Raw genomic sequence first — 25,689 nt, forward strand, 5'->3', positions numbered from 1 at the left:
ATCTCATCTTCAAATAGCTTTTATTTTGTTGAAACATTTTGGTTTTAGTAAAAAATATAAAAAATAAAAAATTTAATCAATGTCCCCTAGTAAAAAATAATTAAAAATATTTGGGTTTGTTTTTCTTCTTGTTTTTGGAGCCACGAGGTATTTTTAAAATTAAATTAGTTGCTATATTAATACATGTGTATTAATCCTCCACAGTGAGTGCAACACCATAATAGAAGCTGCCAGGAAGAACTTATGTAAGAACCAGTCCCTGCTGACAAACCAGAGGATAAATGACTGCAACAGAAACAATGCGTTGTGAAGGGTTTCACTGTGGGGACTTTTGGAGAAGTTCCTCCTACCATACTTGTTCCCACTTTCTCAAATGTGTATTTTTAGTAGGAAGGGTGGTATGTTGTTTGATGGCTAAGAAACCATATTTGTTCCCCCAACACATAGCATGTTTCTTCTCGTAAAGAAGACATAAGAAGACAACATTTCTCTGGCAAGTCCATTGGTTTCCATTTGTGGCTGAATCATTGTCGTTGGGGTTGGATGGCTGAGGCACATCAGTCTGTGGATCACTGTGACAAGCATTTTGGGGCTGGAACTTCAATTTTGGCTCTGTTGTCAAATTAAATCTACATCTGACCCATAAGTGATCTTGGATCTAGTGCAAAAGGAATGATACAGATCAGGCTTGTTCTGATTCTCCTGGCATGGACTTGGTGGGAGGGAAAAATGGTTGCCTCCCTCGTCTTGCCCACCCCACCCCCATCTTGATATTTCCCATGAGTCATATATTCAGTCACTCTAGATAGCAGTTATGGGCACTACTGTGGGGTCACATGGATCTGAGTTTCAATCTCAGCTTTACAACAAACACTGGGAGACTGGAGAAATTACTTAATATTTCTAAAGTACAGCTGACTTCCTTTAAAATGAAGACATGATGATTAACAACATAAGATTCTTCAGAGAATCATTCTTTCATGTAATAGATATTTTTGAGTTTGTATCATGTTCTGGGGCTATAATGTTTCTAGCACTGGGAAAACTGTCACAGATTCCTGTTTTCATGCAATGCATAGTCGAGAGGATAAATGAGTGAATGCATGTAGACGGTTAGGCATGGTGCCTGAAATGTGATTAGAGTATAATTAAAACCAAAGCTGGCAGAAGTTTCCAGTGTGACCTAGGAGCCTCAAACACTTCCTAGGGTTCAGAGAAGAAACCAAGGAGGAAGTCCTATTGTTCAAGGTCTCAAAGGGAAAGCATCCTATCCTGTCATTCCCCCACAGATTCTACTGACTCACTGTGTCACTTCAAAAGGGTTTGCATCTTCCAAGATGTCAAGGAGTCGATAAAGAATTCCCAGCACTTTGAGGGGCCAAAATGGGAGCATTGCTTAAGCCCAGGAATTTGAGAAAAGCCTGAGCAATATGGTGAAACCCGTGTCTACAAAAAAAAAAAAAAATTAGCTGGGCATGGTGTCATGTGCCTGTGGTTCCAGCTACTCAGGTGGCTGAGGTGTGAGGATCCCTTGAGCCTGGGAGCTGGAGGCTGGAGTAAGCAGTGATTGTACCACTGCACTCCAGCCTGAGTGACAGAGTCTGACTCTGTCTTAAAAAGAAAAGAAAAGAAAGAATGAAAAGATGGACAGATGGATGGATGGATGCACAGACAGATGGATGGATGGAAGCATATGCATAAAACACAAGTGGTGAAACATCAGGCACTGAGATTTTTTGGGAAGTAAGATATTTGGAGGAAGAAGCCTCAGCAGTCCCCTCAGGTCACCATCAGAAAGATACCGACTCTTTCTGCCTTCACTTCATACTGCACCTGCCTTGAAGCCTTCTTATTCCAGAAAGAGTACAAGGCAACATTCCTCCCTCAGCTGTCAGGGACGTTAGATTGCTCTCTCCATCCTGTAACTGCCTGAATGGGAAGGCAAACCCAGTGCGGTGCAGCATTTTCATTGCATTTGGGGCATTTGCATGCTAAATTGGGTCAGAAACTATTGAAAATGGAAAAGTACTCAGAAGTGATTCTCCTGACAGACTCCTGGGCTGCCTCCCCCACATGCTGGTGGGGGGCAGGTGGGAGGGGGAGGGAGAGTTTGTTCCAAACACCTCCCCTCTGCCAGGCAAAATGGGGATAACATGAATAAACAACATGTGCTTTGAATAGCAATGAAGGGAGAAGAGGAACCCACTTTTGCCAGAGGCTCCATATTCTACAGCCCAGGGGTTTCCAGGAAAATCAAACCTGCTTGGCTGGCTTCCCAGGAAAAGAAGTGGGCAGAGGCTTTGCGACCCTCACTCACTCGGCAATAATCAAGGTCAGTACCAGGTAGCAGGGTGCCAAGTGCATCTCATTATATTTATGGCAGTACAAGTAGGCTAAGAGCCACTGCCCTGTGGTTTTCTAGTCCTCAGCGACCCTGGCAGGCAGCAAGGAGCGTCCTGAAAATCAAAACGACCAAACACAACTGACCTAGAAAAGGGAAAACAAGTAGGCGATGGTGTCTCCCCCTGGAGCCTTGGGGTTATTTCTAAGACCCCTGTTGTGTTTTTGCTTGGTTTAGGCTTAAATGTTTTCTTTAATATATTAGTTTATGAGGGCTTCATTGATTATCATAAGATAAATGATGTCACTTTGAAAAATATTTTCTCTCTTTCATCATTTTAAATAAAGGGGCCAATACATCAAATGGCAAAAACTCTCCTCGGGTTTGGGTTCTTTCTGGACCCATATATTTTGCAAAATAGATTTTTCAACTGACTGGAAAGAGACCCAGAATGAGAAAGAAAAATGTAAGGGTTCCCTCTGCTCTTCTTGCCAATTTCCTTGAAGTAGAAAATCCATCTTGCTTGGCCAATGTGGGCTAATTGCCATATTGGGTTGCTGTCTCCCAGCTTTCCTGCTTATTTAGCTTCTTGGATGGTCTCCAGACCTGGTTCAAAAAGGGCCACAAAGGGGTTGAAATGAGCTTTTTCCTGGGCCTTATCCAAGGGGGCTCCAGGGCTAAGCTAGCCATGTCCACGGCAACCATTTGCTCCTGGCCATGAATCCGCCTCTCTGCCATCAGGGCCTGCTGGACTGGGGTCTGCTCATCAGCGGTCCGTGTGGCCAATGGTCTGCCTGTCTGCCACTCATCATCCACAAGTCCCAAACTGATGTTCATGGACAAACATCAGCCTTCTGAGATTGGGGAGAAATTGAAGACATACTTTTCTTTGGTACCTTGAAGTATCATTTATTATTTGAGTCATTTCCTAAAGCCTGTCAGCTATTTTAAAGACCAATTTTGAGGAAAGGACTTCTGATCTGATTTTGTCAAATTCCCTTAAAGGTAAATACTTTGGCCATATCAGCCTTTTGCTTCCACACTAACCCCCCCCAAAAAAACAGCTGTGACATAGGGGTCGGTGTCCTGGACATGGGGTCAGGAACCTGGTCTGGTGAGCCCAGGTGTGTCCCAGATCCACTGCTAACTTGGTGTGTAAACTAGGCAAGGTATTCTCGCTCCTTGCTTAACAGGGAACTGTTAGGAGGACCAAAAGAAGCCATGATCCCTCAGTCACTGATTTTAGAAAATAGTCTCTGAGAAAGCAGAGCTGGGGGTTGAGTGGGCAGTATCCAGCCTATAGTAGTCTTGGGGGTGCAGGAAGAGCCCCAGTTAGGAACACCTAGCTTCTTTCAGGTGTGGGTCTTATATCCACAGTGAAGGTGTGCATGCTCAGAAAGAACTTAAGTGGCAGTTCTGAGAATGTCACATTCCCTGTGTCACTCCTCTGCTCAAAAGCATCCCATGGTTTCTGATGTATTCCAGGCTCTCTGATTTAGCCCTCAAGGCCTGCACAGCAGAGCCCTGGCCTGTCCAACCAGGCCACTCTCCTGCTGCATGACCCTCCTTTCCATCCAGAGAAGCCTACTCACTGTCCCCAGGACACAGCTTCCTGTGCCTCACTGCTCTCCCAAGAGTCCCTCTTTCTAGGGTTCAGATGACCTCTCAAACCTCTTCACCAAAGTGTCTTCCCTCACCAGCCTGTCCACCTGGAAGTCTCATTCCCCTGGAGTGTATCACTTATTACCACTTACTAGGCAAATATCAGCCACTCCCATGTTAGTATATTTTGAGCTGTTGTTCAACTCTTGGATCAAAATTGAAAATTTTCTGAGTTTTTACCTTGTTTCTGCAAATAGGTCGGGAACTCTTCAGGGGGCAGGAACTGTGTCTAATTCATCTTCGTATCCCTGGCAGACAGTAGGTGTTCAATCAATGTGCACCGAGTGATCAATATGAAAATCATTCGCTCTCCAGAACTTTGTGAAGAGCCCCAAAACATAAAGAGCACAAAACATTCTCACCTGGTTGAGAGCGCTCATGTGCTGTGACTATAGGCCTGAAAAAGAACACTGTTTTTCAGTTTACTCCACCTCCTCCAATGCCCAAAAGGACTCTCAGTCATCCTTATCACTAACACAACTGTGTTACAGAATCAGAAAGGTGAATTCCTGGAACTAGTCTCACTCTCCACCCTCCTCCTTTTCATCTATTCCAACATACTGGAGGTAGCTTAGGAATTGCTAACATTTACTGAGCACCTACCATATACTTAGCACTTTTCTTAGCCATTCCCATGTGCCATTCCTTTGAGATGGGTTCTATTCCTCACTTTAAAGCTACTGAAAATAGTGGCGACATCATTGCTCAGAATCACACAGCTGGTTGAAGAATGGCTTGACTCCTCTCGGTTTATCCTAAAATCCTTCATTTTGAAACTATTGTAAACTGCAAGGCAGATTCTTCATTTGGGGGGATGAAGACACTCAAGACTGAACAGACCTGCAACTTCTACATAGATTCCAGGAGCCAGGATAGATATTTCAATGAGGTTAACCCGAAGAAGAGAGGGACATCTAAGTCACCCCATTAACACCAAGGAACAAGCCAGTCTATTTACGGGGTGGAGCATATGCTTATCCATGCCACATCATAATGGCTGAATGGAATGATCATGTGGCATTGCAGAAAACTCACTGTCGACCAACAGAACACACATAGGATTCATGCATGCACTCATTCATATAGCAAGTTGTTTGCTGAGTGTCTACTATATTCCAGGCACGGTGCTAGGACCTGGGTTTGGGAGGGGTGGGCAGCAAATAATTAACTCCTGAAATGTGAGCTCTTTACCTAGTAAAAAAACATGCAGATGCACAGCCAAAAAGCTGAATCAAAGAGTGTGCAATGTTTGCAGGAGACTGGATGAGGGAGAAGGCCACTGTGTTTGGGGAGTTTAGTAGAGGCTCCCCCAGAGCCTGTGAAGGCCTGCTCTCCATCCTCACATATTTTCCTGCATATTCACATTTGACACCCATTGCCTCTTCCCACCTCCCCACCTTCTTCCATTCCCCTGACAGATTCTACCACTCTTTCAAAGAAAAGGGAAATTTGATTGACATCTCAGCTTGGAAGCTCCAGGAGCTGCCACAGAAATATGATAGCAATTCCAAGTCTTCTGGGGAGAGCAGAACGTGTGGGCATGAGGAAAAGAAAGGTAGGAGGGAAAAGAGTGGGGAGGGGAGAGAGAACATGGAAGAGACTGTCTTCCTGGTACACCTAAGACCTTATCTTTCTCTGGGTCTCTGGAATATGCACTACCTGGCCATTTCTGGAAACAAACAAACTGAATGCATTCTCTCTCTCTCTCTCTCTCTCTCTCTCTCTCTCTCTCTCTCTCTCTCTCTCTCTCTCTCTCTCTCTCTTCCACACACGCACACACAGACATATGAACACACAGACATATATGTACACAAACACATATCAGAGGATTATGCTTCCCACTAAGCTCAGCATCCTTTGTCTTTATCTTGTCCTTCTCACTATACACAACCTAAAAAGGTCACAACCCCAATTCGAGGTAGTTTGGGATCTTATCTGACTTTAAGCTATCTGGAACCCATCTGCAGGCTTGCCTAGACTCTTGTCTAAGAAGCCATTATGGGAGAAGTTAATTCAGCAGAACCAAGTTTGTGATAATGAAGGAAAGAATGAATCAATTAAAACATTCATATATATTTGATGGAAAGACCTTGAAAGAATGAATAAACAAAGCTTTATTGAGGCCCTCCTATATGTCAGACCTGCGCCAGGAGCGTTTAAAAGTATCTCTTGTTTTAATCCTCACATTAACTTTACGAGGTAAGGACTATTATCCTCATTTCAGCAGCAAAGATCCTGAGGGTCAGACTGAATACATGACTTTTAAAGAAAACACAGAAATGCTATTAAGTGGCCAAACTGGAATTAAGTGGATTCTCCATCAAGAATCCTCCCCGAGCTCAGGTGATACTTCTGATCCTTCCACATCAGCCTCCCAAGTAGCTGAGACCATAGGCATGTGCCACTTACCTAGCTAATTTTTCTATTTTTCCATAGAAGTGGGGTTTTGCCACATTGTCCAGGCTGGTCTGGAACTCCTGGGCTCAAGTAATCCACCTGTTTCTGCATCCCAGGGTGCTGGGATTACAGGTGGGAGCCATGACACCTGGCCTACAACGGTTCCTTAACAAGTACCAGCTTGGTCTGCTGCAGGTCTAGGCAGATTAGATCAATGGAGGAGCAAAATGGAAAGCTCTGAAACCACCCTAAGAGAAAAACAATTTACAAAAAAGGTGGCGTTTCAAGTTAGTGGGCACAGAACAACTTAGTGAATAGTTTAAGGGCAGCTGGCTAGCTGTTTGCTAAACAGAAAAGCTGTTGTCTAGCTTTATACAGTATGTAACAATAAATTCCAAACGAATTAAGAATTTACATGAGAATAATTCTTTAAAAAAAAGAAAATACAGGTAAATATTAGAAAAGCTAATCATTTAAAAATCATATTTGCAAAGGAATGTTTACAAATAAAAGAACAGATAAATTCAACTCTATATAATAAAATTCCAACATATCAAATCCAATATTATTAACATTTAAATGGTAAACAACAAACTAGGGAAACCATTTGAAACATATACAGAAGACAGAGGTTAGTATTCTTAATATACTTATATTAAATAAGAAAAGTATTTAATTTAATCTAGTATTCTTAATGCACTTACATTAAATAAGAAAAGAAGCTTCAATTTTAATTGGCAAATGATATGGAAGAGGTACTCCCACACAAGAAATGCAAATGGGGCTGGTGGAGGCTCAGGCCTATAATCCCAGTCCTTTGGGAGATGGGGCAGAAAGATCCCTTGAAGCCAGGAGTCCGAGATCATCCTGGTCAACATAATGAGACTCTATCTCTACCAAAAAAAAAAAAAAATAGCCAGGCATGGTGGTATGTGCCTGTAGTCCCAGCTACTCAAAAGCTGAGGTGGGAGGATTGCTGGGCCCAGGAGTCCAAGGCTGCAGTGAGCTATGATCATATCACTGTAACTGGGCAACAGAGTGAGACCCTATTAAAAAAATTAATTAAAATGACCAATATATCTATGAAACACGATCAAACTTACAAAATATCTTAAGGCAAATTAAAATTTTAAATTGAAAATGAGTGTTTTTTATATGTTATATTTTGGATAGTAAGTATATTTACTTAGTTCCAAAAGTTGAAAAAAAAAATAGCAGAGAATTCAGTGAACATTTTTCTCCCATCCTGTCCCCCACATGGATAGGATTGATCACACCTTAAACAGGTAACTACTTGTATTAGTCCACTCTCATGCCACTATAAGGAAAGCATGGCTGGGAAGGCCTTGGGAAACTTACAATCATGGTGGAAGAAGCAGTAAACACATCCTTCTTCACAGGGCAATAGGAAGGAGACTTGCCAAGCAAAGGGGGGAAATCCCCTTATAAAACCATCAGATCTTGTGAGAACTCATTCACTATCATGAGAACAGCAGCATGTGGGTAGCTGCCCTGATGATTCAATTACCTCCCACCAGGTTCCTCCCAGGTCACATGGGTATTACAGCAACTACAATTCAAGGAGAGATTTGGGTGGGGACACACCCAAACCATATCACTGCTGATATTAATGACCTGTGTATACTTCCAGAGGTTCTTTTCATATATACAAGCAAATACCAGCATGCATTATTTCTTATTTTAATCTCTTTAAATAAACTATAGCATAGTATACATAAAGTTTCATACCTTGCTTTTTTCTCTTAGCAATATCTATTAGAGAACTTTTCATGTGAGTGTGTTAAGAACTTTCTCCTTATTTATCACTAAATAATTTTTCATTGTATAGATGTATGATAATTTACTTAGATGCTTTCCTACATTTTTACTCTTATAAACAATGCTGCAATGAGTAACCTTGAGCATACGTCATTTCTCAATTATGCCAGGGTATCTGTAAAATGAATTCCAGGAAGTGAAATTACTGGGACCAAGGCTGTATGCATTTTTAATTCTGAAAGCTACTGCCAAATTGCCTTCTGCAAAAGTTTTATCAATTTACATATCCAACAAAAATGTATGAGTGTGCCTGCTTCTCCACAGCCTTGCCAATAGAGTGTGTTATCAAGCTTCTGGAATTTACCAAACCAATGAGTGAAAAGTGGTACCTTAGGATAGTTTCAGTTTACATTTCTTCAGTTACAAGTGAGTCTGGGCATCTTTCCATATATCAAACCACCATTTTTCTTTCCTTTCCTATGAAGTGGATGTTTAGGTTATTCAAATAGTCCCCAATTTTTTTTTTCTTTAAAGAATAGCCAGGCGCCGTGGCTCACGCCTGTAATCCCAGCACTTTGGGAGGCCGAGGCTGGTGGATCACGAGGTCAAGAGATCAAGACCATCCTGGTCAACAAGGTGAAACCCCGTCTCTACTAAAAATACAAAAAAAATTAGCTGGGCATGGTGGCGCGTGCCTGTAATTCCAGCTACTCAGGAGGCTGAGGCAGGAGAATTGTCTGTTCCCAGGAGGCAGAGGTTGCGGTGAGCCAAGATCGCACCATTGCACCCAGCCTGAATAACAAGAGTGAAACTCCGTCTCAAAAAATATATATATAAAAGAAAGAATAATATCTAGAGAATATAAGAATACAAGGACTCTGGCCAAGTGTGGTGGCTCACTCCTGTAATCCCAGCACTTTGGGAGACCAAGACAGGTGGATCACGAGGTCAGGAGTTCAAGACCATCCTGGACAACGTGGTGAAACCCCATCTCTACTACAAATACAAAAATTAGCCGGTGTGGTGGTGGGTGCCTGTAGTCCCAGCTACTCAGGAGTCTGAGGCAGGAGAATTGCATAAACCTGGGAGGTGGAAGTTACAGTGAGCCAAGATCGTCCCATTGCACTCCAGCATGGGCAATAAGAGTGAAACTTCATTTCAAAAAAAAAAAAAAAAAAAATACAAGCACTCACACACAGACTGTAAGTAGTAGCAAAAATTGATAGAAAGTTTTTTCAGGGCCATTGGGCAATGTATATAAAAATTCTTAAAATGTAAATATTATTTGGCCCAGGCAATCCATTTGCAGAAATTCATCATAAGAAAATAATCAGAGATGTAGAAAAACGTGTATGTGTTAGGATATTCATTGAAGTATTGTTTATAATGTCAAACAACTAGACTCTGTGCCTTTTTGGGTTCTCTGGGTCTCATCTATGTTTCTTTCTGCACCTTTCTCCTGCTTCTTTCTTCAGACTGGCTTTTCTGATGCTGGTCAATGTCAACCATTAATCATTGTTTCAATGTGGTAGCCTCGATATGGTAGCTTCAATATGGCCCCTCAATAGCCAAGAGACTGCATTAGCTAATAGTTTTACATAACAGCCAATGTTGGCAACTGAGTGAGTCAGCTTCTTTAACCCCCAATCCCAAATTCCTGGGGAGTTATTGTCTCAGGAGAACTCTAGGCTAGCTCTTGGTCTAGAAAATTGCAGTCTTTTGGGGAAAGGGTGCCATGCATGGTGATATTTGAAAAAGAGACACTTCTGGTCTAGCAGCCCTGAAAATAGAGCAGTGCCCTGGCTGTTAGGATTTGGACTATCAGATGTGCACATCTATTTATTGTTCCACCTAAGTTCCTGCCAGGACCTCAGGGCTGGCAAGAAGGGTCCAGACCCCAGATGCTTAAGGAAGCAAAATTTGTCCAATGGGCTACAGACTGTCATATTACAACTACTATTTCAGCATTTCAAAAAAAAAAAACAAGCTTATAAAACTAAGCCATAACTTTTATGATTTTAGTGGTTGAAATGGCAGTCTCTTGTAAAGAGGGAAGAAAACAACTCAACCACAGTATATGTACTTGCAGAGAAAGAGCATTTTTCTGATACTTTGAAAGCATTTGAGCCTGCAAAACTGCTTCTACGTGTGTGTGCCCACGCGCGCACGCATGCGTTCACACAAGGAAAATGCTTGCAAAATTTCTTTGCTGGAGGAGAAAAGGCCTTTAGTGAGTTGATGATTTTCTATCCACTTCTATTGAGCCCAGTGGACAGATTCAAAAGCCATTTCCATGTTAGAAGACTTGAATAATTTGATGAGGTGGCTGAAGCAAAAGAGAGAAATCTGCTCTGGGATTTCTAGCTTAGGAACCGGAGTGGACTCTGCTGGGTTGATCCAGCATGCAGAGATGGAGGGACAGAAGTCAGCGTCATGTGTTTAACATCAGGTTGGTCTTGAAATGATATAGGTGCTACAGATAGGAAGAGCAGAAGTGAGTCTGGCACTGAAATTTCAGCCTTGGAGTATTCTAAGTTGGGTTCCCAAAAGGAGAATCTGAGACACAGCCGTAAGTGCAGCTAGTTTAGTTGGGAGATGATGCCAGGAAACAGAGTGAAGAAGAGGCAAAAATGAGACCAGGGATGAAGAAAAGCCAATAAAGACTGTGTCGTTGTGTTGTTTGCCTCAGTGCCAGGCTCACTGGAGACAGAGAAACTATGTACACAGCACTTCAGAACTACCCCTCTCAAGTAGGGAAGCTGGAGTATTTATCCCGTTCCTCACATCCCCCATTGGCTGAGGTTTGCACACAGAGAGTGCTAACTCCACCATACTTCCTGCACTCAAGCTGGGCCTTCTACAGCTTTAAATAAAAGCTCCTAGACAAGAAGGCGAAGAGACACCCAGAACAGTTTTCTGGGTGCATGGAGCTGCTCAGCATAGCTCCACCAAAATCCAGTGGGCTGAGGAGATGTGGTGCATTACACATAAAGCATCATTACAGACATCAAGAGGATTTGGGTCATATTTGACATTGTGAAGTAGATTAGATTGGTAAGTCTAGGAATAAGAGAAAAGGCACAACCACAGGACCCAGAGGAAGTGACAAAGGCTAGTCAGAGAGGCAAGGAAACCAACATCAGCCAAAGGAGATGCAGAAGGAGCTCTATCAAGAAGGAGAGAAGGTCAACAGCTCCAAATGCTGTGGAGTTCAAATGGACTGAGGTCATTGCTGACTTCGGTGGCAAGAGTGTAGGCAAAAATTTCATTGCTTTTGGAGATAAGTAAATACAATTTGTGGAAAGAGGGGTAGAGAAGTATAAACCACTCTCAAGAACTACGGTTTCAAAGGAAAGAAGACATAGGATGATAGCTGGGAATGTGGAGGTGGAAGCAGAGGTACGCAGGTGAGTTTTAACAACCAGTTCTCCAGAAATGAAAAATAAAGCCTTGATTGGAAGCATTGGCTGGTGTCTGTACGGTAAATATTCCTACCATGGCCAATTTCAAGCTACCAACATGATTTCGGCACTCCTCTGCCTGAGCTTCTGTCAAACCCTGCCTCTACTAAAAATACAAAAATTAACCGGGTATGGTGGCTTGCACCTGTAATCTCAGCCACTCGGGAGGTTGAGGCACAAGAATTGCTAGAATCTGGGAGGCGGAGGTTGTAGCGAGCTGAGATCACACTACTGCACTTCAGCCTGGGTGACAGAGTAAGACTCTGTCTCAAAAATAAAAGAAAACAGTTGTTAGATAGTCAGCTGTCTGCTGGGAAGTCCTCTGTCTACTCACCTTTACATCTTTTGAGGTAATGCCTTATCCTGGGCCTTGTGTACAGGAGGAGATGCCTAATATTCATTCCATTTAACCATTCCATCTGTCTTCGCTTGTGTAAAGGGTAACAGGGTGCCAGCCAGGAGTGGTGCAAAAGCATGGTGGCCTTGAGAGGATCAACCCCTCCTGAGTTGGGGACAGTTTTGTGACAGCCCTTATTTACTCAGGGCTGAGTCATTCACATGTTCACTCATTCATGGGAGCAGCTGCATGTACCACAAGGCTAGAAAGGCTACAGATTCTGAGGTGCCTGAGAGATTTTGAAAGTCTCAATATGAACAAATGCAGTCACAAAAAGAGCAAGCTGAAGGGAGAAGTTCCTATTTACACCCTCAGAGCACTTCCTCGCTCACCCTCTCTTTTTTTTTTTTTTTTTTTTTTTTGAGATGGAGTCTGGCTCTGTCACCTAGGCTGGAATACAGTGGTGCAATCTCAGCTCACTGCAACCTCCACCTCCCCAATTCAAATGATTCTCCTGCCTCAGCCTCCTGAGTAGCTGAGACAACAGGTGCATGCCACCATACCTGGATTTTTTTTTAATATATATTTTTAGTAGAGATGGGGTTTTGCCATGTTGGTCAGGCTGGTCTCGGACTCCTGACCTCAAGTGACCCGCCCACCTTAGCCTCCCAAAGTGCTGGGATTACAGGTGTGAGCCACCATGCCCAGCCCCACTTTCTCATTTTTATATCTTTATCCAGTTAAAAAAAAAAACAGACATTATCTGCTTCACACTGGATCTTTTCATAGAGGCTTCTTTGAAATACTGTGAACATACTTTGAAGAATACTTTGAAAAATCCTGTTTATTGCTTATTAATCTCCTTAGGAATGGACTCCCGTTCATGCTGAGGCACAGGGACTTGGTTTGACGTCCATTACTCTACCCCCAAATGAATAGCGTGTCTCCAGAATGGTACTTACAGCCTGTAATACTATTACCACTTGGTCTGCTGTGGGGCCCCTCAGTCATTTTTTCAATTAAAAAAGGCCTGATGCTCTATTAACCTTTTGTCTGCTGTACCATCCTTCATACTGCCGTTGCCCCGAGATGATGAGCCATGTATTAAAAAAGGCATATATTACTGTAAGTCACATCCAAGTTATCTGTCATTAGAAAGATGAAGTATCATTTTTTCATTAAAAAATATGAGACAGTGTCTCACACTCACAACTTCTGGGCCTGCCTGCAATCTCTTTGTTACAGGGGTTGAGAGATAACTTCCATCCCTCACCATTCCACAGCCAGGAAGCTCCACCTGAGCCCCTCCCTATGGAAGATGGGCCAGAGAAGGGTTTTGTTCTCAGAGGGCAAAGCTGTAGCCTATTGACATATTTTTCTTGCAGCTGCTTTTAGGTGAAACTGTGGCCTCAGTTTTCCAGATGCCTAAGCAAGTAAATAAAATTGCACACTCCACACTATTTGTAGCTGCACAGAAAATTAAGTGACTCTCTGAGTCCCCTTCCTCCCTTCTCATGTGGGAAACAGAGAGCTTCTCAAGGAAGCCAAAAGTCTAGGCCACATGTCTGTTCTCTGGATCACTCTTGCTTTCAAGTCTTCTAAGAAGCTGCCTAGAGTGGCCACACAAGCTGGTCATGTTACCCAGGTTCATGATGACTTGTGAGATAAGCAGGGCCAGGTGTCTGGAACCCAGCCAGCACTGTTATCTTTGTGGCGCTTGGTGACAGCTATTTATGGTCGTGTCCGGGCTTTAGGTTTCCAGAACACTCAAGAATTGTCTTGCTTTTTTCCATTCCAAACTGATTAAGGGGAAAAGGTACCACGAAAGTTGGTTCTTTGGAAATGCATCTTGGTAATGTTGACTTGAGTGTGGGGACAGGTATGACCAGGACTACTGTTAAAATCTTTCTGAGGCTGTACCTGTTGGATTTCCATGTAACCCTCTGCTTGTCCTTCCAGCCAACTATGAAGGTAGGGCTCAGTCTACTGGAGGAAGGTAAAGAAGTTTCAGCCCTGCCTTTCTGAGTTACCGCTGCCCTCCCCACCCCAGGATCCCACAGCCCTCCTAAGCCCTACGGCCATCTCAGCCAAAACTAATTCATGAGAAGGAGGCTCGTATCACACTCAATACAACAAATATTTAGAGAGCTTGCTGATTGGCACCAGGGCTACCTTATGATTTCTGATCTCACCTGTGAATACTGTGAAGTGGTTATTTTGTCCAGCCCTAATTGAGTACCTTTTCTGGGCCATTTGTTAGCTCCTCCAAACCCTGCTCTCTCTCCTCGTGTGAGGGACACAATGGTCCTGCCACTCGACTCCATGTGCCTGCCACATGCCCGCCATGACACTATTGACAGAATCATTGTGATTCTTCTGGGACTTTCCGAGGACCAAAGAAGCTGTTTTCCAGACTGAGTCACCAAAACAGGTGCTCTCAGCAATTTACATGCACACAGACAAACAGAAACCCTTTTAAGGGACACTACAATTCCTTAGAAGCCAAGTAAGAATGTATTAATTTCTTTATTTTGAGACAGGTTCTCACTTTGTTAACCAGACTGAAGTGCAGTGGCACAATCATAGCTCACTGCAGCCTCAACCTGCTGGGCTTGAGCAATCCTCCAATGTCAGCCTCCCCAAGTAGCTGGTACTATAGGTGCATGCCTCTATGCCTGGCTAATACGTATTTTTTTATGTTTTTGTATAGATGGGGTTCTCACTATGATATCCAGGCTGGCCTCAGACTCCTGGCCTCATGTGATTCTCCTGCCTTGGCCTCCCAAAGTGCTGGAGTTACAGGTGTGAGCCATGCCACCTAGCTTATGCTCATTTATGAGATTGTTTTTGCACTCACGATAATTCAAAATGTGTCTGCTAAACACTGTTCTAGAAAAGTTGCTTAGTCAATGGGTTTTGCTGGTTCTGAAAGTGACGTGGGGCTTCCCGTGATGATAATTGTCACTAAGCACAGGCTCCTCTGCAAAGTCCTAGCAGGTCTTATAGGACACAAACATTCTGCTGATGTTTCATGTATTTCATGAAAATACCACAATTTCAAAGGCAAAGTAAGATCAGATTGCCTTTCTACTTAAAAACAATTGTGGAGTTTTTAATACTCCAGTATTCACAAACTTTAAGTATCTCCAAAAGATAAACGAGTGTGAAAGAAGGGTATTTTAGCTCTCTGAAAAGTTAAACTTCACATTTTCTCTGCTTAAGCCCTACATTCTCTCAAACAGACAAGAATGGGGTGTAAAAGGTTTGGCAATATCTGCATGGACATTTTTGGGCCGGTTGATGAGGGGTTAATTGGGGCTAATTTTAAATGCGCAGGCTGGAAACCTTTTCCCTGGAGCACCTGACTGCATCTTAGCCTCTGATTGCTAAGAGGTGATGGCTCCCAACTCATTGTCAATTGCTCCAGGGATCTCAGAGAAATGATATGTACATGGACCCAATAGAAGACATAAAAATAATAAATGAAACTAATAATGCAAAAGGTTTCGGGAAATAAGTAGTCCCTTCTGACACGAGCAGTGCTGGGAGCTTTGGGGAAAGAAGGCTAGAATGTAAATTGTAGAAATTGGAGCTGTAAACATTCCTCTGGAAAAAGAGGGAGCCATCAATTCTGATTCAAGGAAACTGAGCTCCCAGGAGCTGGTTTTCCATCCAGGTTCAGTCCAAGGAGGACAGCCTCCCACTCCCACTTCCCCAAAGAGGCTGGGCTCAGGAGCAGCGAGGTTTGGGGAGAGAGAGGGGGTCAGCAGGACTTGTAATCTGATGTCCTCGTTAAATCGAATGTGCTGTTTCCATGGGGGCTGCAGGGGCTGACAGCAATGCAGGGTGAGCAACTCCTTGTTAAACCTTTCCTTTCTGAGCCACTACCCATCTCCCCTGAGATGGCTAACCGAGGAAATAATGCCACAGTGGTCAAGTGGAAAATCTTGACAAGGATGAACAGAAAAACCTAATGAGGCAAACCTGCTCAAATTTCATCGAAATGTATTTCCAAGTGAGCACAGGGCCACAGGATGGAAACATAAAGATGTTTGTTTTTTGGCTCTAAAAGGAGAAGAAAAGAAAAGAGGGAGGTTGGAAGGAGGGAGGTCTTGCAGAGAGGAGACTGCCTTGATATTTATTTATCTCTGTTGATACTTTCCTGACCTTAGTCTAAGTGCTGACTTAATTTCATTTGGTTGGTCATTTTCAACTTGAAGTTCATTGGGAATACTCAGACATCCTCCAGGCTGCGGCAATCCAGAGAAACCATATCCCACCAAATCCCATCCTGTCTTTGGGGCAACTTTGCCACACCACCACCCTCTGAACCCAGCCTGGACTCTTCTGTCCTCCACCCCATCCACACCCATTCCCCTATCAGCAGATGGAAAAATGGAGGCCTCAGCACTGTGAGGTCAGTAGCAGAGCTCAGCCTGGTCCCTCAGAACTGCTCCCCAGCCCCTCAATCTGAGATGCAAAAGATAATCGCAACCAGGACTGAAAACACTCCTGTGGCACAATGTGCATCCTACCCCAAAGTGAGCACCGAGCAGCCTGTATGAGATAGACGCGGGGTTCAGTCCTTTTACTCAGTAGCTTAGTACCCAACCTTTGTTTATTAATGTATCACTCGTTTGTTCAGTGAACATTTATTGAACTCCAAGTACCTGCCAGACACTGGATCTAGAGTTTACCGCTGTATCTGCCTTTGGCTTTGTACAATAAATACCTAATACATACTGAGTACATGGGGCAGGAGGGAGGAGATAACATTTCTTCCCTCCAAAGACATCCATCTAGTTGGAGAGATTATGCCAAGCTTCACAAGTGAAGGAAAAATTCCGAGGCAGTGTGTCCCTATTTTACAGCAGAGGAATGACTTGACCAAGGTGAGTGGCAGAGCTGGGGACAGAAGTTTGGTCTCCCAGCTCCGAGCCTGCTGCCCAGCATGGCTGCAGGAATCAAGGAGGCACAATGAAAACTGCTTTCTTAGGGGGCATCGTTTATTGCAGTGATTGCCTCTTGGCCTGCACCTACTCTATATCCTCACAGCCATGGTGCCACCCAAAGAATCCTCCCTGGCCAGCAGACAGAGTCCCTGGAAGCATCACTGTCACCACACAATCTCAGCACGAACCAGCTGTCTTAGTTTCCTGTGGTTGCCGTAACAAAATACCACAAACGGGCTGGCTTAAAACAACAGAAATTTATTTTCCCACAGTTCTAAAGGCCAGAAGTCAAAAATCGAGGTGTCAGTGTGGCTGTAGTCTGTGGCAAAGACCCCAGGCACACCCCTTGTGAATGTCACGGGTCCACTGTGCAGCCAGTGTGCTCTTCAAAAGTGGCAAGTGCCACAGTAGAGGGCAGCTCCAGCTAAAGTGGGTGTGCCGAACTGAGAGGCACCCTTTGTAGGATGATGGAAATCTTTACGGAGAAATAGCATCCAAGAGGGAACTGGAAGGTTCGGTGGGGTTTAGATCTGCAGAGATGAGGGAAGGGCATTGCAAGCAGAGGGCAGTGTGGAAGAGACCCTTGCTCTGCCCCCCAGGTGGAAAGCAACAGGGAGAGTGGCTTCTCCCTCTTCAGCTGCCAGAAACTTTAGCAGGTACATTTGAATTAAAAAATAAACTCACAATACAAATGACCTATACTGATACATATGTGAGACATACGAGACCTACAAACTCTTGACAAGATAAAAATACTTCATAGGATCCATTTCTCAATGGCCCACTTTTTTGGTACCATTAACAGCCTTCAGTTCTTCTAGTTCTTTCTCAAAAGGTTATAGGTGTTAGAAGGTGGGAGGCTGTTTCTCCGGTGCTGATTTTCCTCGAGAATGAAGCTCCTGTGCTAGCTCATCCACACTAGGAGGATAGTTCTAACATTTATCAAAGCAACAGTTTACTGTGCATTTTGCCAGAAGCGACGCACAATGCTAAACTTCTGTTGGGGACTCCAGCATTGATCACGGCAACAAGCAACAGTTTCTTGATCATTATTACCTTTTGAAGCCCCAGTTCTTCCTGAAGATATTTCTTACCTTCTGCAAGAGTTACAGGGTTCCCCTCCCCTGTCGCCTGTCTCTGGGACCTATGCCAGTTGAATTCAAGGATCGAGTGTCCATGAAGAATACCACTTCACCAGGCAGTTCTTGAGTGTTTCAGACTCTGGAAGATTTGGGGGGAAAGGTCACTTGGAAGAGTGCCTGCACACCATTGCCCATATTATTTGCCCTTTCCTTCTGTCACCATCTCCTGACCACACAGTCCCTACTCCCACCGCCCTTCCCATTTCTTCTTCCTTTCCTTTGTGTGCAGTTTCTGTCTGCCTCTGAAGCCTGGATACAGTTGATACCCAGGCCCTGGTGCCGAACCCCAAGTGAGCTAATCAAGGTGTTCTTTTCACATCAGAGGCTCTCTCTTGTACCAACTTCAAAGAAAATAAAATGTTCCCCATCTCAATTCATATTCAGAATATTACATCATCTCAATCGTCTTGGGGTAGGCATGATGACTGCCCTCATTTTGCAGAGCAGGAAATTGAGGCTTAGTAAGGTTAAGTGAGGCAATTAAAGTTATATAGAAGGAAAGGGACTGCTATATAGACACAGGTCTGGCTGGCTCCCTTAGCCTGATACTCACCCACTGCCTGAATTGATCCAGTACCTTATCTTCAGGCTACCTCAAGGGGGATGGGACAAACCAATCAGAAGACTGTGGGGTTTATGAAAGCTGTCTCCAAGCAGTTTAAAATGACTGGGAAAACAGGACCCTTTGGAAGACAGGCAAGATATGGCTTGGCAAGAATTCTAACAAGCTCATAGCATTTGCCATGTAAGCCTGGACTGTATCTGTTATGAGCCAGAGATGAGGGATTTATCCCTTTCATGAATCAGAATAACTATTGTTATTATTTAGCATCGATTAATTGTTCCTCCTCCTACCCCCAGGCCTCTCTGCACAGTCCTCAGAAAATCATTAAGCTTCAGGAGTTGCCTGGGCTTTGACATTCTGGGTAAAAGCGCTGTACCGTGAGCCCTTCAAGGATAAGCCAGATCTCAGAGTGGCCTGGCAAAGGGCCACACAAAGGAGATGGCCCAACCCACTGCAGGATGCTCCATGACCCCTCGTCCATGTCCTGGCCTTGAAGCAGCTCCTGGGAGGTCACCGTGTTGACCCAAGAAGAGGGGCAGAAACCACAGACCTCCGCTTCCTTACAGAGAAAACCAGGCAGGCTCTGACTGTTTCCCTCAGTGAGGATGTTGGGAAATGCATAAAAACTGTCTAATTCCTAATAAGGAGGGGTAACCCTTCAGGGGTAATTGCAGCGGCGAATGTCTCAGCCACATTTGTGTGGCTTGATTAAATGTAACGTTGTAAAGGGAGCTGGCATGGTGAATTTCCATCCTGACATCCAATAATACTCCCTGACCCTTTGGATATTGTCCTCCCCGGAGGTCAAAAATATGAATAAATTATGGTTCTGACAACCTTGACATGGAGTAGAGGGGGGATGAAAATCTCTCTGGGAAAAAATTCTGACATTACATTTGTGATCACAGAGAATAAAGGAAAATCCATATCCTAATTTTGCTAAATTTAAGCTTGACGAGAAGAACAGAGAATAACCTTTGGTGCTATGTTTATTCAGAAGGCAAGGGGCCCTCGGAGCTCAAAGCCAAGACATATTCTCTGTCATTCACCATGAGGCGGGTTACTAGTTCCTGCTGATAATTTTTATTGATTAGAAATTATCAACCCAGGGACAATGCCATCCAAAGGAGTTGGCTGAGAAACAATATTGTTAAATAGTTAGCTGTGGTGCTTCCAGTCAGGTAAAATGTGTGCTCAGAGAGCGGGGCCATCCATCATGAGTGAGGAGCCTCATTTACAGAGACAACTGAGCACAGGCAATCTGCCTGAAATCTGCTAAGCTGGGAATTTATAACAGTTCAGCAAGGGAAGGTTGTCTCTTGTTTTAGGTTCTGGCAGTACATGGGGGAGGAGCAGAAATCAAGGCCCGGAAGGAGTGGAGTGAATTACTCAGATGGCCTTGGGGAGGCTGCCTTTGGGATGAAGGGTAGGGGTCAATGTGAAGAGATCGTTCATCCATCCATCCCACCCTGGAGCCCATCAGACTCCAGTTCAAAAACCCAGCACTGGGGACATAAAACCTACCAGATTTGTCATTTAAGCAACTGGGAACATGTCTAGGCAGGAGCCCTACATCATTCAAAAGCCTGGATTGATGGCAAGAGAGGGACAGGCCAACACTCTTGTCCTTGACATCATGACCTTGATTTGATTGTGCCAATGGCAGCACCATAACCTCCTCGGTGGCCAAGGCGGCACCCATGTCTCCTGATCTGGCTTCAGAAGGGTCTGCATGTCCATAGAACAGACCCCAGAATGTTATGACCCAGCTCCCGGCTGCTTGCCTCCCAAGCAAGTAGGCACTGACATTTCACAGAGCAGCGAGTAAATCTGATTTGGGCCACAACACTCTTTAAAACACTTCCGCTTTTTCTGAGTGTGTGCCTCTGTTCTTCCCATCATTTCTTTCCCTTAAAATACTTCCTCTAGATGCTTCCAGGCAGTAGAGTGCAGTGATTAAGCATCCAGGCTGTGGGATCCTACTGCCTAGGTCCTAAACCTGGCTTTCTTTCTTCCTGAGTATAGGGAACACTACAATGTACCACTCAGCTGTCTCCTTCAAGCCCAAGGCACTCCTATCCCCAGCTTCAGGGGATGCCATGCCAAGCCATGTTACAGCCCACAGAAAAGGGAAACATTTGTACTACTGCTCCTGTTTGACTAAAAATTTTGAGAGATGTTTATTTATTCATCATGGATGGTTGCAAAATTTTTTATATAACTTTTCATCAAAATACTATTTATCTCGATTGCTAGGTGTGGCACCATCTGAAGTTTTACACCTGGTGATGCCTCACTTCTTGCACCTTAGGCTCAGTCCTGGCAGGGAGTTTTGGCTGCTGATGGCTCACAGTTGAGCAGCTCCCTAGAAAGCAGCCTCGATTAGAGGGAACTGCCTCCCAGTTTATGACCCTTGAACGTAAGGAGCAGTGCACATCCAACGACTGTGAGGAGATTCACAGGCCCCTGGACTCAACTGAGACACCCCAAAGGGCCATCCCAGCCCCCTCAGAGCTCCCCATGGGACTGGTCATATTGGTTTCCTGGGCTGCCACAAGGAAGTGCCACAATCTGGGTGACTTAGAACAACATAAAGGTATTGTCTCACAGTTCTGGGGGACAGAAGTCTGCAATCAAGGTGTCAGCGGGGCCTCCTCCCTTTGAAGGTGCTAGGGAAGGATGTGTTCCCAGCCTCTCTCCTGGTTTCTGGCTTCTGGTGGTTCATTAACTTGAAGCAGCATAGCTCCAATCTTCACACAGTGTTCTTTTCTAAGGAGGCCACTCATGTTGGATTGGGGCCCACCCTACACTGTTATGACCCGATATTCTGTAACAACTGTTTCCATATAAGGTCATTTTCTGAGATACTGGGGGCTAGGACTTTAATGTGTGAATTTTGGAGGACACCATTCATCCTGAAGGTTCATCAGTGGAGCTGCACCTCAGCCCAAGCCCTCCCTCTGCCCAGCCCTGCCCACCGGCTTCCATCACTCCGTTACAGCTAACCCAGAGTAGCCCTCTGATCCCTTTCACTGAAAAAGACTTACCTACTTCGTTCTAATCCAAGTCAATGTTACATCCAACTTAACACTCATATACCCTGGGTATTTTGGACTTGGATGGGAGGGAATCATAATTATTTATTTCTCCTCCCCCTACTTTCGTTGTTAGGGAAGGGAAAAATGTGTCTCATTCACCTGGAGTTGTCGTGGTTCATGGTCTCTCTCTCTCTCTCTGTCTCTCTCTGTCTCTGTCTCTCTCTCTCTCTCTCTCTCTCTCTCTTCCTCTCTCTCTCTCCCCCCCCCCGCCCCTTTTCTTTTGTTTTTAGAGACAGGATCTCACTCTCACCCAGGTTACAGTGCAGTGGCACAATCACAGCTCACTGCAGCCTCCAACTCCTGGACTCAAGTAATCCTCCCACTCGGCCTCCTGAATAACTAGGACTACAGGCACACACTACCACATTCAGCTAATTTCAAAATGTATTTTGTACAGACAGGCTTTCCCTATGTTACCCAGGCTGATCTTGAACTCCTGGCCTCAAGCAATCCTCCCACCTCAGGGTCTTCTCTTTACTGACACTGACTCCCTAATCACACCCACTGTGTGACAGGCCTCTTGTTGGGAACATGTGAAAATCATGGAGGGAGTTCTGGGGTGGGGGAAGTGGGTCTCTGATCTGGACACCCACCCCGCCAGCTCCTGCTTTTGAGCTGGTAAAGAACTCAAGCCCAGGAAGCTCCTATCAGGTCTGCTTAGCCTATGTGCAAATCATGCCCCTTGCCTCACCAAACCATGGGGGTTCAGGGCACCTCACTGCTGCCTTTTCTCTCTGGTCACCTGCTCTCCCTCTCTAAACCTTTTCTCCCCTCCTCAGCTACTCTCAGTAGCTGCAGTGCATCTGTGGCTTCAGCATGAGCAATGAGAAAATAAGATGTTGGTCTCCCCTTCCTACAGGCACTGCCAGTCTCCGTGAGGGATTCTGTAAAAGCCCCATCCCTCTCTCTCTTGTGTGGAGGAGGGAATCACAGCAGTCCATTGGATCAATAAACTCCAAATCCCTGCTAGTTCCTCTCCCTCCCCTGCCTCTGCCTGCTCAGTAGTTTCCTTGTGTTGACCGAGGAAAGGAGGTTTAAGGAGAGAGCCGTGGGATGGGGGTAGGGGCAGCAGAGTTGTTGAGCCATCTCTTGGTGGGCCAGTGAGGACCCCAGACCCTCGCTTATTTGCAAGTCTTTTTAGAGCCCTTGTCTTGACCTGTGGGTCCTAGTTTCTGGTTCTGATGCCACAGCAAAGTACCACTCAGCATTCTGTTCCAGGATTCTCCAAAGGACCCAGTTTCCATCCCCCTGGCAATGTGTCTGCAGCACAAATCTCCCTCCGTGAAGATAGGCTGCCATTGTTGTCACCGAAGCCTTGACTCCAATAGGGAAGTGATCTGCACTTTTACTCCACCTGAGAGAGAAGTTGCCCCGTTCACTTCAGCACGGCTTCCAAGAGGAGACCTTAGCTATGACTCTCATGAGAAACAAGTCTAGCATAAGCTCTGTTTTCTACATCTTTCATGCATTTTCAGAGTCTAAATGCTGCTCCAAGTGGCCAGCACTTCCCAACCAAGAAGGTGGAAGGGATCCATGGTCACCCCGTTGGTACTGAAGGCATCTCAGCCTCCTGAGTTCACCCTGATCTACCCTGGGGACTCCCATCAGCTTGTTGTCTAGGACCATTTTCAATGCAAAACCCAAGCATAAGCACCAGCCCCCACTTTTGTTTTACAAAGACTATCATAATTACATTTGATTCAATACACATCCTTCATTGAGCCCTTACTACATGCCAAAAACCTCACATGCATGATTTTATCTCATGTTCATAACCACCTTAAAAGGGAAGTATTATTATTTTCCCCATTTCTCAGATAGGAAAACTGAGTCCAAGCAAGGGTAAATTACTTGCCAGAGGTCAAACATCTAATAAGTGGTGCAGTCCAGATTTGAACTTGATTCTCTCTGACATTAAGGCCAATGCTTTGCTCTGCTGCCTCCTTGATGCTGTTTGCTGGTGCCTCCGGTGAGAAGAAAGAGTATATGACCATAGGGCAGCCTTCAGCTCCTCCATTCAGAACCTGCCCATGTAGAAGTGGAGTGGCACTGGGGCTGTCCTTTAGGGAGGGGCAGGTCTCTGCGGCTAGTGTTTCCCCGGGCCCAGCCTACATGATTCCTGCCCAGCTTCCTCAGTCAGACACTCCCGGGCCTCTTCTCTTCAGTGTTCAAACAGAAATAAATCAATCCCCTGCAGATCCTGTTTCCTTTGAATTCCAAGCACATATGTCGAAAAGGAATCGCAAATAAAGGATGAGCTCTGTGGACTCTGGCAGAGCCTGTGTATGTGAGAGGCTCAGCAAATGATGTCTTTGGATATGTGGGTCATTTTATATATATGTAAATTTGAAGGCACTGCAATGGATGCTCATACCTACTAAGTCTTACCTTTTGTGAACCTGAAAGATGGAAATAAAGAAGAGAAAACCAGAGACAGGATGAACATTTGATCTGATTTACTCCTTAGGAAAATCCTGTGTCCAGATCCAGAAAATGAGCTTGATCTTGAAATCAACATCCATATGCTTCTATTTGATCGATCCCAAAGTTTCCAACCTTCCACCTCTTGGCTTAGTTTTTCTGATGTCTGTTCTAAGTTTGGTCCAGCTATTGGACCTCCCCTTCCTTATTCCTCTGCCTAGACTTTAAGTTCTTGGTTGAATGGTTTTCTCTCCTAGGCACCTGCTTAGATATTAGTCCAAGATTAGAAATGCTAGATTTCACAGAAACTAATTCCTAAAACTGATCTGTGGAAAAAATATTGCTCCCTAGAGCCCTTTTCAGTGGAGATCTCTCTCTGTCTTTGGAATAGGATGGTTCTCCCTGTCTTTTCAGGAAATGCTAAACCCCAAGAGAGAAGGAGGAATACAGGAGCTAGTCCCAGGCTGGGCCTCTATATGGCAAATTCTTTCCAAAAACAAAGTGAGTTAGAATAAAGAAGAAATGCTCTCCCTTCTGAGAGGGAAACAGATGCCCCTAAATCCCACCCCAGCCTCCCTGCAGACTCCAGGGCTTAGTCCTAGGGCTTGTGGTGGGAGGGAATGCAATCTCCCCTTGACACAGTGGCAAACTATGGATGATAGAGCACAGATAGAGTGATAGATGATAGAGTTGGCTAGGCCTGGTCTCAAGGACTAAAGTCCATCCTGCTGTACAGTAACTATGTGACCTTGAGGAAAGACCTGAATCACTCTGAGTTTCCAGGGTTGCTGTTTTTCATGATGGGGACAAGGCAGTGACATTTGCAATTTGTCAGTGCCTAAGGAAGGAATCCCTCTTGGTGGGAGCTACCCTTGACAACCTCTAAAATTAGCCAGGTGCGGTGGCTCACGCCTGTAATCTCAGCACTTTGGGAGGCCAAAGCAGGCGGATCACTTGAGTTCATGAGTTCAAGACCAACCTGGGAAACATGGTTAAATCCTGTCTCTACAAAAAAATACAAGAAAAATTAGCTGGGCATAGTGGTGTACACCTAGTCCCAGCTACTTGGGAGGCTGAAGCAGGAACACTGCCTGAGCCCAGAAGTTTGAGGCTGCAGTGAGCTTTGATTGTGCCACTGCACTCCAGCCTGGCAACAGGGTAAGGCCTTGTCTCAAAAAAAAGAGAGAAAATTTAAGCACAGAGACCTGTGCTTAAATTTAAGCCTGAAGGGAGGGTGATATGAAGACACAGGAAGAGGCCATCTACAAGCTAAGGAACACCTGAGGCTACCAAAAGCTAGGAGAGAAGATAGAACACATTCTCTCTCACAGCCCTCGGAAGAAACCAATCTTGGTGACACCTTGATTTTGGACTTCCAGCCTCAGAACTGTGAGACAATAAGTCTGATGTTTAAACCACCCAAGTCGTGGTACCTTGTATGGCAGCCTCCAGGAAGGTGACAACATAGTTGGATGTGTACAAGTCAAATGTACCTTTGATGAGACTCACTGGAAATACCTTCTTTGTAGAGTTT

General features: G+C 44.7%; 1 long non-coding RNA gene across 1 annotated transcript in view; it reads right to left on the bottom strand.

The window, feature by feature from the left end:
• Window positions 1-16,044: 16,044 nt before the first annotated feature.
• Window positions 16,045-25,689, bottom strand: part of LOC144579071 (uncharacterized) — a 120,396-nt gene continuing 110,751 nt past the window's right edge. The window contains exon 4 of the long non-coding RNA XR_013525923.1: window positions 16,045-18,150. This is a non-coding gene — a long non-coding RNA (uncharacterized LOC144579071). The remainder of the gene's footprint in view (window positions 18,151-25,689) is intronic.

The sequence above is a fragment of the Callithrix jacchus genome, chromosome 13, assembly GCF_049354715.1.
Source record: "Callithrix jacchus isolate 240 chromosome 13, calJac240_pri, whole genome shotgun sequence".
Lineage (NCBI taxonomy): Eukaryota > Metazoa > Chordata > Mammalia > Primates > Cebidae > Callithrix > Callithrix jacchus.